This window comes from Protopterus annectens, chromosome 3.part0 (genome assembly GCF_019279795.1).
Source record: "Protopterus annectens isolate FY-2018-M chromosome 3.part0, PAN1.0, whole genome shotgun sequence".
NCBI lineage: Eukaryota > Metazoa > Chordata > Ceratodontiformes > Protopteridae > Protopterus > Protopterus annectens.
The window spans coordinates 897,636,441-897,646,374 of record NC_056731.1 but is presented as its reverse complement, the minus strand read 5'-3'; positions in this window follow the sequence as shown (position 1 = coordinate 897,646,374).

Here is a 9,934-nt window from a genome sequence, read left to right as displayed (position 1 = left end):
ATGTCTTTTTCACACAATTTTTCATAAATTAACAATCAGTTGTTTAAAGGTGGGTTAAGAGAACTGGGTTTTCTAAAAACACCTTCACCATTGACACACACTCTGTTACTGTTAGTTTCAAACCAAAGTGACAAATTAAATTTTCTAACAAATAATTTGAGATAAATTAAGACCTCAGCCACATCCGTTTTTCTAGCAGGCACATAACTCAAGCCCATACTTAATAAGTCTGTGTGTACCTCAGAGAAACTGGAACTAGAGTAGTTGTAAATTGTAAAATTATTAGTAGAATTATGTGTTAATTCAGGGGCCACCTGACTAGATAAATCTCCTTCACTATTATCAATTAGATCACTATTACTAACATCAGATGTTAAAATAGTATCATCCGGTACCCCAGTAAATATATTTCAATAACTAGCCTCCACCTTTCCTTCTGAGAATTGTTCAAGTTTAACACCATTAATACAATACCCATAATTTAGAAAGAAGAAAAAATATTTTTTTTCTTGTGTGTTTATATTTTATATTCTATATAAACCCTACTACTAGAATGCTGTATGCTGACTTTACTAAAGGAATTGTTAATCTATACATAACTTATGTTTCTATGGAACCTATTATCTCTGTATGATATTCCTATGTAACTTCTTTATGACATGCTATTGGAGCTTTTCTCCCCGGGCCTCTGCTGAAAATGGATATGTGTCCAGCCGGACTTTCCCAGTCAACAAATGTAAAATAAATAATAAAACTAACCATAAAAACCTATTTTCAACATTTACACAATCCTCAAAGACAGAAATATAATCATCAGACCTCTGGCGCTGCGCATTAGACACAGAACTGTTGATTTCAAAAACAAAAAATTCAACCTCATTACTTAAACAATTGACTGTACCAACGTGCAAATCATTTATACAGTTCTCATTAACAATAAAAATGTCCAATTCAGTATTTGAACCAAAATTGTCCACAAAGTCACTATTTTCACACAATGTATTCTGGAGAATGTCACCAAAAAGCTCAGTCTGGTCTAACTGCCTACTTGTCATACCTTCTGATAGCTTTTCCAATTCATTCCTTTCTTTCCTCTGCCCTTGGAGTTGTTTTGCCAGGAGTTACCACTTTTCTGGTTATTTGAGCTGATTGAATACTTCGGACAGGCCCCAAGTTGCTCATAATTGGGATTAATACTACCCAACTTGTTGTAAATCCCACCGTTCTTTTCCTTAATTCTTTCGTACCTCCTGACACCCTCATTTGATTGCCCAGTCATCATTGACGACATTTCCAATGCTGAGGAAGTATTTATAACCTCACTCCACCTGTAATTAAAATGAGACATATCACCCAATCTATTGAAAGGAGGAAAAGTGTTGGGTCAGGATAAGCATGTCCATTTGCATACTATTCAGAGGCTCTTTAGAGCTTTTTAAGTTTTTGCTCCATAACAGCTTGGCAAATATCATCTATCTTCTTAAATACGTTATTATAATTTGGAAATGGTGTTGGAAAAAGTGCTCAAAAAGACCATCAGAAAATTTAAAAAAAAAATCATGTGACATTACCAACTAATAAAAACCTAGCTAATAAGTCCATAGATTAAAAAATGCATAAATTAAAAATTAGCTCATGAATAACCAGCATCAGTCAAATGTTAACAATTGCTGTAGAAAGTAAATTTAAAAGTTATTTAAAAAAATATAAATAAATATATATATATATATTTATAAACATATATATGTATATAAATAATTACAGATGTGCATCCTTAGACTTAAAGCTAATGACCCCCTGATCTTAATGATGCCTGCTCTATTACACCATTATTAAAAGTGAACAGTTTAGAAGGCTGATTTTGCACATCCTTAATTATTTATATATTTATACACACACATATATATATATATATATATATATATATATATATATATTTTTTTTTTTTTTTTACTTTCAACCTCAATTGTTAACATTTGAATGATGTTGGTTATTCATGAGCTAATTTTTAATTTATGTATTTTTTTAATTTGTGCATTTTTTAATCTATTGACTTATTAACTAGGTTTCTATTGGTTGGTAATATCAAGTGATTTTTTGAATTTTGTATTTAAATGCTGTTTTTTGTTATTATGGCAGTTCTGATGAAGTCTTTAAGTGAAGATGAAAGTGCTTAATTCCCATGATTTGTGGAATAAAGTGGTTTGCTGGTTGAACACCTGGTCTTTGGAGCTTCCTTCTATGGTTTTTCATAACACAATGTTATCTTAATTAAATCAATAACACAATGCATTATCAGTCCTATACCATACCATGAGGACTGGTCTGCTTTACGCAAGTGCATTGTTACAAGTTAAGATATGCACATCTATGTAGCTGGACTGCACTGCTACATCTAAACAGCAAGGCAATGCACCTGTGGGAATAATATAGCCCAGATGCAAATCATTGGCCTGTAGGTCATGTTGTGTGTGCTTGCCTGGAGGGCATGGCTGCTCAGCTGTCACTCAGGCCTCCATACTGACCACATGCATTGATCTGCCATATATGGGCATTGTGCTGCTGTCATGTAGTATCTGTGATGTGTGGCATTATGCCTCAGCAATTATTTTTACTACTATACTTGACTTTGCAAATGAATATGATATCTGCAAGATCTAAAAGTCGCAGAGCTCCCAACACTAGAACACCAGTGTCAGAGCCTACCTAGGATCTCAGCCACAGAAATGACTGACCTTAGTTTCAGTTTCCCACTGTGATGGCTTGGCATGTAGTCATTCTCCATCCCTATTCCTGACTGTCATGTTTCCCTTCTCTGTGTATTACTTACACTCCCATTTATTGTCCACTACTCTTCATAGTCATTCTCCACTGTCTGTATTTCTGCATCTCCCCCTTATTGCCCTTACCTCATATGTATCAACTGTCACCCTTTGTCTGTGTAATCTATTCATGTGTCTGCCTCTCCTGTTATCCTTATACCCTTCTACCTACCAACATCATTCCCCCTGCTTTCCTCCCCCTCTTTTTCTATAAAAAAGAAAGGTACCTGTCCCAGAAAGAAAAAGATAGCTTCCTTCCTCCGCCCCACCCCACGCTACATTTCCCTTCCCATTGAACTTCTGTGTATTCCTCTGCTTGCTCTTGCCCCTTGCAGACAATGTTAGCACCCCATTTCCATCTCATTTGTACTATACACAAAGCTGCCACTTTGCTGTACAACAATTTTATGGGATCTCAATTGCACTTGTGTATCTGGGGCATATGTGGATATGCCACCAGTATGCTGATGTCCCCTGGTCACATGATCTATTATGCACATTCTACCCATTTGCACAGTGACCACTGTTTTTATGAATACACAACTTCACTGTGTAGCACTGCTCCAGACAGATCCATGGTTTGTCAATATGTCTGCATATGTAATATTTATCACACCACATACCGTAATTCCAGTGAAACTATTTGCTATAGCAAGGTCACACTATCATTCTTTCTGAATACAACCAGAGTCTTATGGGTATAATTCAAGATCTAAGTCAGAAAAATAGGTCATACAGAAAAAGTTATTTTATTACAATGCTTTGAATATTTTCTGTTTGGTAAGTTTCCATTTATGTGTGATTTTACCTTTACTATCCTTCACACCTATCCTTCAACAAAGAACATACTCGCTGGAATTCAATAAACTCCATGTAGTCTTCGTGCATAGCCTACATGGGTTTTAAATGTGTGCGCGATGATGTGCAGTGAGCAGCAGTGCTCACTGCATATCCATGCTACACACCATGTTTAAAAATAAATAAGCAAGGTTTTGTGGCTGGAAATAGTGTTGCCAGCCAAGAAACCATGGAAGCAAACATGAATAGCAATCTTCTTTAAATCACAGGACTGAAGGTCCACAGTTTTACTCAGAATATCACAATAATCACCAGGGCTTAACAGATAGCTCTCACTCATTTAGTGCAAAACAGCTGGATAAATGCCAACATAATGGAGGGACAATGACCCAGAAATAGGAACATATTTGACATATTTGCTCATTAGAATGTGCTAGAATAACCAGGGTTTTTTGTCGAGACACATGGTCTAAAGGATTTGAAGTCTGAAACTCAAATGTATGAAATTATTGAGTCACATCAATCCTGAGATCATCTGACTGATATGGCAGAAAAACATAAATTTGATAAGAAACACACCAAAAGATATAAAGGCAAAAATCTGGACATTCTGTGAAAATCTGGACAGTTGAGAGGTGTGATGTTAAGTATATGGTGCAAACACAGTAGAGGACAGTGAATCTACAGTGCAGATTGTTGTGAAATTCCATTCCTGGCATTCTGTACTGAAGTTGTGTAAATGATATGTAAGGGTACATGGACTGCCATGTAAAATAAACACTCAGGGAAAGTGTATGTATTGAATAGGGACACACAGATGAATTGTAGGAATGAACACATGGAAAGAGGACAGGTGAAACCATAAAATGTACAGAAGATGCGGGCTTGCCAATGAAAGACAGTTGTAGCAGGAGCACCAATCACATATCAGTCTGGTACAGTAGGGACTGCACAGTGAAAATGTGTATTATGTGACTGTCACACAAGGTGACATAACAATAGGGAGGATGTCTGTGTGAGATAAGCATCCTTACATGAATAATGCAGAGGACATCTATCAGGGATGTTACATACAATTGGGGTAGGTTGCATATTGTAAAGATGTTCAAACTGATTTGCCTGAATATGAATGTAATGTCAGCAGAGGTCTCCAGCAAGTGGGACATAGGTAAAGTTTCCTGGACAACATTAAAAGAAGCAAGTACAAACATGGACAATATCAGAATAGTAACACATGTAATCCCATGACTCTGACATAACATATGTGATTTAGAGTGAACAGAGACAATTCTGCAAAAACACACCTGTGCAACTATTATATGTCCAAACTCTAAGAGAGTAATTATGCACACTGTCCTGGCACTGTAACATCTGCTGGAGGCATTAGGAGGGGCACTGCCATACCAGTATGTGACATTAAGATCAATACAGGCTAGTGGACTGTTGTGCATAGCGCACACACGCACACACACACACACACACACACACACACACACACACACACACACACACACATATATATATATATATATATATGTGTGTGTGTGTGTGTGTGTGTGTGTGTGTGTGTGTGTATAAATCTGCATATATGTGTGTGTGTGTGTGTGTGTGTGTGTGTGTGTGTGTGTGTGTGTGTGTGTGTGTGTGTGTGTATTGCACAATTCACACTGTCACGAATGTTACCCATGCCATTAATGTTGTCAAACAGCTATATATGTACTGTGTGCATCACCAGAACAGGTAGCACACATGCATCTGGTGTAATAACCTGACAGGGGTTTCCACAACAACAGGCAGTAATGTTTATGCCACAAACATAATACCTAGGTATGGCCAATAAGATGTGTGACAGCTCACTGTGACAAAGGTGATACACTTCAGTTGCACATCACTGGAACATGTGTAGGGAGGTACATGAAGAAGAGTGTATTGTTCATGAATTCAGTTATTGGTGTGATGAAGGCTACACATGCTCTGTAGTTGTGTTACATACAAGAAAGTAGTCAGCACTGTGACCACATGCTGCTGCATGTTCCACTTACCATCTATCCCAGAACACAGGTCACATACCTATTAGTTGGATTATAGGGTGTGATGTCCACATTATACTTGGGTTGTGTGTTTGTTTCCTGATGTAACAAATCCCACCATGTTTTCTTGTCATTGCAGGTGTTGTCATGGCTGTGGCAGCAATCTTTGGTGTGTGTTGATACTGTCGGTATTACACTAATATCAAAGTTGGAGTCAATGATTGCCCACTATCTGTAGTCTTTCAGGCAGCTCTTTGGACACAGGATGTGTATGTCATCAGGGATGGCCATCACTTAAATAATGGACAGGAAAGGGAATAGCAGACATCCCTGATGTATGAACCTGATCACTGGACATGAGATATTGGTCACTTCACACATGTCAATATATTTAGATGCCATGTATGTGATACACTTGTTTACCCACTTGGTGATATAGGTCTATATGGCCACATCTGACATAGCTGATTGAATACCTCAGCATGGATTTGTGTCAAATGTCTTCTGCTTGTCAAGTTCAAAAGACTGATTGTGTTATCATCATGCATGCCCTCAATGATCTCTTTGAGGACATCTAACAGATGTAACAGACATGATGTAGCATTAACAATTGACACCGGTCAGTTTCACACAGACGATATATCACTAATGTCCATTTAGAAAAGGTCCATGATGACATGTTTATCTATCTCACAGATGAGGAGAGTCAGAATGTGTCTCTGCATGCATGCATTGGGTGCTGTCCCCCCTCCCAACTCACATGGATGCATGTTGAAAACACCCTTCTACAGCAATATAGTCTGCATGGACGGTGTGGTGAAGTGTGTATTCCACCATGTTAGGAAGGTGTATGTGATAAGTCACTTGATAGGTGATCTGGATATTGTCACAGACCATTGATTCTGTGTGATAGGGCTGGATGTAGATAACACAGTGCATACTGGCTATCCTCAAATGTCCTAGTGTTTGAACACAATCCCCCACGCAGGGATCAATGAGGAAACTCTTCCAGCTTGGGGTTAAACTTCATGCCACTAGATGGGTAACCAATTTGCTCACTGACAGAAGACATACTGTGCAAGTTGGTGAATCAACCTGTACCAGTACAGCTGTCACCATTAGTGTACCCAGAGATCTGTGCTTGGCCCTTTAGTGTTTGGAATCCATTTCATGACAGTGCAGGCCAAAGTATATGGCCTTTGGCTAACCACATTTGCTGATTCTTGCATACTAGGTGCAATCATTGAGCCAAACTATGATGATAACATACTACAGGAGGGGCTAACACAAACACATTATTGGTTATAAAGTGTGTCTTCATTTTAGCCTTCTGCAAAGTAGAATTCACTGTTAATTACAGCATTGACAACAGTTCCGCTATGCTGAAACACAGTGATGAAAGCACTGGGAACACACATACACAGCACTCTCATCTTGGACCACCAAGTGTCCACACTGGTATTGGAAGCCTATGTTGTGCATATCATAAGTCATGCCATCATATTTAGATCTCAGGATTATATTACAGCAGCGTACTCAAACTTCATAACACTAAACATCATCGGTGTCTGCTGAGGACAATATGGCAATATCAGTGCCCCACGTGCTGGTGTAAAAGGCTCTCTGTAATGTTAAGCAAGTGCACACACACACACACACACACACACACACACACACACACACACACACACACACACACACACACACACACACACACACACACACACACACACCCCAGCTGGCTGCTGTGAGAATAGAACTCCCACCTATGTACACAGACTACAGAACTCTGTGTTTAAGGAAAATGTCACAGCTGAAGTCTGACTTGGAGTTCTTCTGACAACAATTTATAGCTGTTGACATCAGCGGTGTCTGGTGAGGAGAATTTAGCAACAACAACAGTGCCCCACATGGTATAAAAGGCTTTCTGCAATGTCAATCAAGTGCACACACATGCACACACACACACACACACACACACACACACACACACACACACACACACACACACACACACACACACACACACACACACACACACACACACACACACACACACACACACACTTGACTGCAGTAAGAAGAGAACCCCTTACTAAATACACAGAGTACAGAACTCATTTCTTTATGCAAGAGCCACAGCAGAAGTCTGACTTGAAGGTCAGCTTATAGTGGATGACATCAAAAGGGCATGCTAGAGAGAAAATTTGGGGGGGCTGCATAAAATGGATGTGTAGGCATGTGCAAATATCAAAAAACTGTCAATCCATGGGATTAGAGAGGTAAATGTAAGATGCATACTTCTGCTAGACACACACAGTTGACTGCAGTGAGAACACAACCTCTACCTAAGTACAAAGACAACAGAACTCAGTACTTTATGTAAGCACCACAGCACAAGCCTGAATTTCACTAGACTGCAGGTCAACTTATAGTGGATGACATAATTAGGGCATGTTGGAGAAAAGATGTCAGGAAGCCTGCATAGGTTCATAGTTTTATAGCTTCATAGGAAGTTACTAGCGTAATGGCCCTGGGGCATTTACAAGCATAGCCATGTAAAAACACAACTACCCTTATTGATCATAGTTAGATGGTTGTTGTTAGCAGAGTAATTTTGTGATCACCACCAAATGGCCCTGCCCATGAGGGACATAGCTGCCACTCCAATAGTGAATATACAATCATCCATACAGATGTCAAGGTTGCACCTGAATAGAGTTCTTGAGAAGCACTACTTCACACACAATGAGAGCCTATTACAGAGGAGTGTCAGTTGCTGGGAGATATATCTGTCTCCCCAGTATGTTCTGTTTATGTTACAGGCTATGTTGAGATCCCTGGAGCAAATTATTCTTGTCCCATTTGATTTACAGATGTCCAGCATTTCCAGTAGGGCAGGGTCTGAGACTGCTCTGTAGGCCAGGCATAGGTCACCTCTCAGCAGTCTGCATGATACTGAGTACAGTGGCAGGTCTTTCAGTCTTTCCATGTATGTCATATTTTGGAGGCCCTAGATTTTCTTGGTCACAAACATCTGTGTTTTCTCCAGTTGCTGTAGGTATCTAGTGAGGTATACACAGAAAGGAGCATTGCACTCAATTATTGGTCTGAGAAGGATAGAGTACAGTAGAGCTATGACTTCCCTGGGCTTGGATGTAATAGCCCTATTTATGAGATGCACAATGTAGAATGTGTGTCTCACCACTATGGACACATACTGATTGAAGTGTAGATTGCTATCAATATGTGTTCCCAAGTCTCATAACACTGTGTTTGAGCTTAGAGGGGTGTTATATATATATATATCATAATTAGCAGGGGTACTTCATTATCAAAGGGGACAATGGGGCATTTTTTGCTGTAAGGTTCAGTCCGTGAGTTTGGCACCAAATATTTGTCTGTGTCAGCCCCTTCTGTAATATGTTAACATAGGTGGGGGACTCTATATGACTGCATTCAGTTGACAGTCATCTGCAGACTTGGTAAGCTACAGGCCATTTACCTTTGTCTGGACTTCAGAGAAATATTTTTCAAATAGTTGAGGGCTCAGCACAGATCCTTGTGGTATTCCACTGGTAAGTGGTCTAGTGGTGCAGTCCTTAATTTTGACAGCATGCATTCTGTTGGTGAGACAGTTGGCTATCCATCTAGTAATATATGAGTTAATTCCCAGATGGGAGATTTTCTCTATGATACCTGAATGGGGGATAGTATCAAAGGTATTGGATAACTCAACATATAGAGTGTAGAAGCAAATTACCGCTAACACTCCTAAAGTATCCTGTAGCAAAAAACAGCAGCACGAACAGATAAAGTAACTAGCAGGATACACCACGAGAGTACCACTGTGTAGATAAAAACTTCTTTATTCCACAACAAGTAAAACACAGAAGATAAGCGCTTTCGCGTGCTTCATGCACGCTTCATCAGATCTATTGAACATAATCATTCTATCACTTTTTATAGTGAACAAACCTGTCAATTTAACATTAACAATTAAATAATTGACTACCAATTAAAATTTAAAGCCCCATGCGCCAGTATTCTAATGTCATCACTCCAACACTGTCAAGCTACCTAATAGGTTCAAATAACATATACTGTGAGTAGTAGCTGAATACACAGTTTAATTGATGTCTGCATCTACCTAAAAAACATATAGCGCATATAAAAAACATTTTAAGACAATATTTCTAAAAAAGCTTTTAAAAAATGCAGTGATTTGATATCATATACGATATATTGATTAACATATAAACAAATAAAGGAAAGATGCTGTCT